Source organism: Haemaphysalis longicornis, unplaced genomic scaffold (genome assembly GCF_048455015.1).
Source record: "Haemaphysalis longicornis isolate Haplotype H1 unplaced genomic scaffold, Haemaphysalis longicornis Haplotype H1 scaffold_3, whole genome shotgun sequence".
NCBI lineage: Eukaryota > Metazoa > Arthropoda > Arachnida > Ixodida > Ixodidae > Haemaphysalis > Haemaphysalis longicornis.
Window position 1 is genome coordinate 154,630,191 of NW_027526335.1, and position 8,076 is coordinate 154,638,266.

Genomic DNA, 8,076 nt, shown 5'->3' on the forward strand with positions numbered 1-8,076 from the left:
TGAAATAAAACCACGATCCAATCGAATCCAATCCATAGACGTACAGTGGATAATTGGTATTCAACGTGGTGCTGGCGGTGTAGGTAGTGTAGGTGTGTTGGTCGGTTGCACACGCAGTCTTCTCTGACTGTGCATTGCATTGGAAATGTAAAGTGGTCTGCAAGAGTGTGAGAAGTGGCGACGATGATGTCGCATAGCAGTGTGTTTCAAGATGCATCTTTACGCTGAACGCCGCTAAGCCTCGCACCGAAGGAAGAGTGCCTCTGTTTATGTGAGTAACATAGCTGGTTCAGTTTTCCTTGCCATTTTCACTCCTCATAGCGTGAGCGGTATTATTAAGAATTAATTTGTCTGCCTAAATGTATTTCAGGGCTGTTCATGTTACGATTGACGGGTTCACGACGTCGCCACGCAACGGAGTTCGCCATGCTTGGGACGTTGTTGAAGACGTGAGCTCACGCCACTCAACATTTCAGTGCCTTGTTGTTTTAATGCGCGAAACTGCGGTTTATTATAAACTTAACCCATTGTTCGCTTTTGCCACTCACTTTGTGAAGGTCCAGCCAGCCTGCGGCGAGCGGAGCACGGTATGGACAATGGCCTGTGGAAAATTGCTTAAAGGACGAACTGTCTGCATGCTGTGTATACAAACAGAGCAATAAAGATATTCATCCATTCCAAGAGTTCTATTTGTGATACAGGTAACCAACGCACTGCAGCGGCAGCTCAGATGGAGTGGCTGCAGCAATGAGATAGAACCAACTAAAAGTGCAACAAGTTGGCGGCCAATGGGAAGACGTATTGGCGTTCCAATTGGTCGGCCAATAGGTCACCCAATGGGCCGGCCAATAGGTCGCCTAATTGGCCGGCCAATGGGAACGCCAATGGGTGCCTAATACATTATTGGCCGACCAATTGGCTGACCAATTGGACGACCCATTGGCATTCCAATTGGTCGGCCAATGGTTTTTTTCAGCTGGGAGGGGGTCGAGGTATTCTCACAGGAGTTGCGGGAACCGCGTCCGGCAATTCCCTCACCACGGATCGAATAATTCCTCCAGTCAGGGAGTTATACAATTCTTAACCAGAATCTTGCTATACCTCTGCCACACCTCAGAATTACCTTATTCCACCAAACAGCATTTTGCAATACTTCACCAGGAAGGGTTAGCGTACTCTTTTCAGAATCATTGTATTGTTTCAACCAGAGTCCCATAATGCCTCCCAAAGGAGGGCTAGCTTACTCTTTGACAGAACTAATGTATTCCTTTGAAGCAGGATCTATGCACTACCTGCGAGTTGCCGAACTCTACTATTCAGAGGCAGCACGATGTTACCTTTAACAAGACTACACTTTAGCATCCACAACAGCATTAGTGTCAGCCCTCTTTACTTCATGCTTACAAACTGAAATACAGTAAAATTACTTCACAAGTAAACATAGCAAGGCGTCTTTACAAAAAAAGCTGTCGTTTGTGCTTAGCCAAAAAAAATAAGACAAGTCGTTTTCACACTGCATTTCATGCTTTATTTTGACATCCTCACACACGTCGCTCCACCTGTATTGCAGTTGCTGCTTTTATGACCGAAACCATCTGCTCTGTCCGTGGTAGGCCGAGCACCATCTCAAAAAGCAGACAGGTCCGCTTTGTCTTTGGGGCATACTGGATGTTGAAGGTCCAGTAGACCGCCAAAAGCAAAGCGAACCCGTCCACTATGTCCATAGCCGTCAGCTGGAGCTCTTCGAAGTGCACGGTCACGGCTCCAGATTTCTCCGCAGTTTGGCCCGAGAACAAGATCCTGGGGTAAAGGGAAATCTCTCCTGGCTCCTGCATAAAAAGCACACAAATGCAAGTACCAGAAGAAACACAAGTAACAGTATTTTGCTCTTCCTTCCTCAGTGGACAAACCACTGTACAAAGCGATTCTCAGGAAAACGAATCGCTAGTTAGTACTCTATACACTTAAAGCTAACAATTTAGTGACTACGCTAACGATTCATCAATGTAACATTCACAATTGTCTACTGATGAGGCAAAATGCTCCCTTTAGCAAATTTGAATTGCTGTGATGGTGATTGCTGAGCCTGATTCACAAGAACAACACTGGATTTCACTTACTCAACATACAGAAGAAAAATATGCATACCAGCTTTGAGAGCAAGGCCTCTGGCTTTTCTTTCACCAGCACTGCCACTGAAAAGACATCTGAGAAGAACGAGAGCACGGATTAATTTAAAACATCGGGGTCCTGATCCCCTATTCAAATTTTAAACCAACAAGGTCCTCCTCCTCTTTTTTTCCAACCAACCACTTTCAGAAAAAGCAGCCAGACCAACAAGAGACTCTTACCTGCAACCTCAGGCCAACCTGCAAGTACTTGGTGTTATCAAAAAGGATGGCTTGAAGACAAGCAGTATTACAGCAAAACTGTCAGCCTCTCATTATTGGAATTAATCATGGGATCAGTGAACAGTAACAAGGCCGAATCATGGAGAGTAACAAGAGGCAAGCAGAAAATAAATGCCGCACAACCGCATTCCTAATCCCCATCAATCGTGAAGCTGCACATCGAATCTTACTCGTGACCAAATAAGTTTGTTAAAAAATACTGCAGTGTTTGGCAGTTTGAAAAAGCTACAGCATTAATGCACTGCAGTGGAAGCGACACATTTTTAATCAAGCAGAAAGTTGGTTACGCAGTTATGTTATGTCACTAATTACATTTATAATAAAACACAACTAAGGTCAGTCGATGCTAGAAAGCAAAAGTGTATGCAAATGACACCATGAAGGCTAAAAGACACATTTTTATTTGCCAGATGACTATGGCAAAGTGACCAAAGATGAAGTGTTTATTACTTACAGCTGTCGGCCGCATCAGGCATCTTTGCTCTCTTTCTGCTTCCGAACGCCAGGCGATCACAATATGTTGTTGAACAGCACTATTGTAGAATAGCCCTGGAAACATCCACGGGAAACACCTTTACGTCGTAGCGCCTGTAATAAGTAAAAAAAAAAGTTCACTATAATGCTAAATGCACGCTGCTTACTAAATACAGCACCTAGCACCAGTTTTACCACATGTCCGCGTGAAAATATTCAGCCTAAAGTTCTAGCTTGTCAACACTCGCTATGAAACAAAACGTACTGCAGTATTCATTTTTCAATACTACGTTTTACGGTAGCCGCTACTTGGCTCTTTCTTGAGAAAACTGTACGGAATTTCACCGAAAATGGGCTTCACTCTTATTGCAGTCGCGCAAGGTAATAAGAAAAAAAGTCCAATAGACAAAGCAACACGCCAGCGGTTCCGTGAAATTTTGTTGTGGCTACTGTAGCCACATAAACAATTAATCGCGATGAAATGTCCTGCCGTCAACGTTTTATTAGCGTTAAGTATTGTTTTCTAACAACACGGAGCCAGCGGCTACAAGGCAACGCATTACACAATGGGTTCGGAACGCACAAACGTTCACGTTCTTTTTTTTTTTGCAAGACATCTATGCCAACTTGGAGGTTGAATTGAAACCTTGTGACCTTTGACTGCGTTATATTTTAAGGGGTAACCAAATAAAGCGACGCTACCAACCTAACTGATTGGGTAATAAACTGGTTACGGTGTTGCTGTCGCCGTCGCTCACTTCTGCCTCGTCAGACGCGCCAGATGGGAACGGAACCGACGGATAAGCCCGGCGGTAGTGTAATTACCTTGCCGCTCGACAATATATTTACGTTGCTCAAGAAGATAATGAAACGAAAGCCAAATTTATAGCTAGCGCTGGACACATGTACGATTAGTACACGCGATTCGCATGCGACTGATCGTTACGATTGATCGTTAGGGCCTGTTTAGGGTCGTTCGCTGGTCCGAGGAGGCTCACGACGTGGGACTGGCAAGCCAGATGCAGTCGTGCCATCATTGCGATCGAGAGTCCGCTGGACACATGTACGATTTGTACACGCGATTCGCATGCGACTGATCGTCACGACTGTCACAACGACTAGTCGTACGCGTGAATTTGAGACACATGACCCGATGCGTGCATGCGATGCGTCGTCGGCGTCGCTCCGCCCACCGTTTTTGCTCCATGGTCAACTACGACTATCGCTGAGCTGAATTTGTAGATTCCGCGCGTTTAATCGCAAAAAATGGATAAAGCAGGCAATCGTGAAGCGTTTCCTGCCTTCGGAAACAGTTCGCGCACACGCCGGCCGCGCCTGCCAGCTCGGACACTCAGCGGCTCGAACCGGCGCAGACCACGGTAGCAACCGCTTGTCGCTGCTCTTCTGAATCAATCTGATCGCTAAAACGTTCCACATGCGAGAAAGTAGGTGTTAGTGTGGTGAAAAATTGTGCTTGGGATTGTTATCAGGGCTTATTTTAAAAGCGGCGATCAGATATCTGCCGCGATGCAAGCGCGGCGGACGGTGCGCCGACCGGTCGAGAGATGAGGTGTCTTCGATTTTACTGCACTCGCTGCACTCATTCAGGTAGTGCAGCACTCGTCTCTTCGATTTTCGAGTGCAGCGCGCGGCGCCTGCACTTTTCTCTTCGATTTACCGACGGTGCAGAGAGTGCAGGATGAGTTCACGCTTTCCCTGCACCTCCCAGGGAGGAGGTGCAGAAGCAGACGACAAAAGTGCAGGACCGGTTCTGCAGTGGCGGCGTCTGCGCTGAACTGGCTGAACTCATCCTGAACTCATGCAGAAAGTGCAGGCCAAATCGAAGAGACCTATGGCAATACCTGCGCGGAAACATCGAAACAGGCTACGCAGATGTTCAACTACGACGATCGCTGAGCTGAATTTGTAGATTCCGCGCGTCTGTTCGCAAGAAATTGATAAAGCAGGCAATCGCGAAGTGTTTTCTGCCTTCGGAAACAGTCCGCGCACACGCCGGTCGCGCCTGCCAGCTCGGCACACTCAGCGGCTCGAACCGGCGCAGACCACGGTAGCAACCGCGCTTGTCGCTGCTCTTCTGAATCAATCTGATCGCTAAAAAGGAGTAGCTTATGCGAGAAAAGGGATGATAGTGTGGTGAAAAGTTGTGTTACGGATTGTCATTCGCAGTTACACAGATAGCGGCAATCAAATATCCGCCAGGATGCTAAGCCTAGAGTTTCCAACACCCGAGCCGACCAGAGCAACGCACGCCGGTTGCGGGGTGTTGGGGCTCAGCGGGCTCTCATTGGCTGTGGCCTCACGACGATTGCAACGATGGCACGACTGCATCTGGCTTGCCAGACGCACGTCGTGAGCCTCCTCCGACCAGCGATCGACGCCAAAACGGGTCCTAACGATCAATCGTAACGATCAGTCGCATGCGAATCGCGTGTACCAGTCGTACATGTGTCCAGCGCTTGAGCCCCAACCGCCCGCAACAGGCTTGCGTTGCTCGGGTCGGCTGGGGTGTTGGGAACCTTAGGCTTAGCATTCTGGCGGACATTTGATCGCCGCTATCTGTGCAACTGCGGATGACAATCCGTAACACAACTTTTCACCACACTATCATCCTTTTTCTCGCATGTGAAACTTTATTTGGGCTATAACGGCCGTTTGAGCGATCGGTGACCAAGACATCTGCGTAGCCTGTTTAGATGCTTCCGCGCAGGTATCGCCATCTCTCGACCGCTCGGCGCACCGCGCGCCGCGGCATCCACGGCCGGTCAGCGCAGGCTTGCATAGCGGCAGATATCTGATCGCCGCTTTTAAAATAAGCCCTAACAACAATCCCTAGCACAATTTTTCACCACATTAACACCTACTTTTTCGCATGTGGAACTTCTTCTTAGCGAACAGATTGATTCGGGAGAGCAGCGACAAGCGGTTGCTACCGTGGTCTGCGCCGGTTCGAGCCGCTGAGTGTGTCGAGCTGGCAGGCGCGGCCGGCGTGAGCGCGGACTGTTCCCGAAGGCAGAAAACGCTTCAAGATTGCTTGCTTTATCAATTTCTTGCGAAAAAACGCGCGGAATCTACAAATTCAGCTCAGCGATCGTCGTAGTTGACCATAAAGCAAAAACAGTGGGCGGAGCGACGCCGACGACACATCGCATGCGCGCATCGGGCCATGTGTCTCAAATTCACGCGTACGGCTACTCGTGGCGACAGTCGTAACGATCAGTCGCATGCGAATCGCGTGTACCAATCGTACATGTGTCCAGTGCCTAAAGAAGCCAGCTTAATAAATCCGCAACTCTTATACTGCACACCAGTCTTGTTTCAACGCATGCTGAACGTCGTGAACCTGCGATGGGAGCACGGCCGCTTGTTCGAAAAACACAAAGCAGGAAAAAGGATAGCTAGAACTGGTGTCACACAAATGAAAGCACATGTATGTGACCACTTAATTCTTCGCAAGAACCAACAAGGCTAAGCAGCACTCACGAGCGCCAGTTATAAATAAAGCTGAAGTTTTGGCGGGAACGAGCGCGAGCTCTCCCGTACTGCGCAAGAAAAACTGAAATGGTGACTTACGTTTGCAGCGGCGGCCGCAGCAGCCAAACGATGTTATTCCACCAGTCAGGTATACTTCAAACACAGCCACCGACACCAAAACGCACCTCACAGACACGTACAGGAGTACTACGGCGGTTGCAATGCCACAAAAGAGACGGAGACGTCGAAGAGACGCGTCCGTCCGCCAGCCCTGCCGCGATGAAAAGACCGCGCAAAGGTACAACGCTCAAGTAGTCCGACGGACACCGTTGCGTTAGAACACACAAATGACCCATTCCTAGAGGACGTGTAACACTACCTCGCACGCTCTTTTGAATACGCTGCACTTTATTTTAAGTACGCTTTGTTTCATGGCCCGGTGCTGTCGCTGTTTAGGTAACTACTTTTTCATACGATTTCAAAGAGTTCGCGTCCGCCATAGAGGTGTCTGCCTTTTTGCACACCTGAAAGCGTGCAGCTGAAGTTGATAGAGTCGATATACTGTTCTATTCTCTCTCGCGGAGGATATACGAACTCCATCGATGCGAGACAGAGTCGGTACGCTGTTCTATTCTCTCCCGCGAAAGGGGTACAACCGCCGCTTAGCTCCATCAAGAGCGGGGAGAGTTCGCCAGCAGTTTTATTCTGGTTTCCTAGTAGAGTGAACACGCCACCTAACGCCACGCGTGGTGCGGACGGTGTCAAACGACCCTGGCAGGAATAGGAACGCTGTTTGATTCTTCAACTACTCCCCACATTTCTTAGAGTGAGGGAGGGTTCGATTATTGGAGAGTTCAACGCGCCGACGCTACACAGGCGATGAGGCGCGCCGTAGTGGAGGGCTCCGGATTAATTTTGACCACCTGGGGATCTTCAACGTGCGCCGAAATCTCGCACACACGGGCGTTTTTTGCTTTTCGCCTCCATCAGAAAAGCGGCCGCCGCGGCCGGGAATCGAACCCGCGTCCTCGTGCTCAGCAGCAAACGCCTTAGCCACTGAGCCACCGTGGCGGGTATAGTAATACAATGACAGACACTAAATTTTGCAGTGAAGCATGCATGACGCTTCGCATGTGGGGGAAAGGATGATTATGAGCGCCTTGAGAGATAAGCAGCGCCCGTATCGCGCTCTCTAGTCTCAACAATAAGGGGGGGGGGGTCCAAAATCAGCGTAGAAATTGTTTCGCCACACGTCGCCTTTTAACGGGCATAGTCGGCGTCGGTGCTGCTGCTCCCCGACACCAGCCTTTCCCCCCACCCCTTCCAATTATACGATTTTATTTTGATGGTAGTAATAGTGCAAATTGTGCTTCTGCCGTACCCCTATGTGCTCTAGTCCCGAACTTCCACTTTGACGCTTTCTCGACAGGGTCCAAAAACTTTCACACGCAAACGTAGTGTAAAAGGTATTTATAAACGAGCGCCGTGGTTAAGGCAATATAAAAACAAGCATACGGGCATTGCGCGAGCTGTAAAAATTCACTACCGCGACCTAAAACATTAGTCGTGTATTAAAAACGCACTTTTCAGCGCAAACGAGACTAAATTTGCTGTAAAAGCGCGTCTCCCATAGCTGCCAAACTTCAGTTAGAAGCCACTGGGGGCGTACTGTCGACTTGGGCTGGCTTTGGAGCAATAA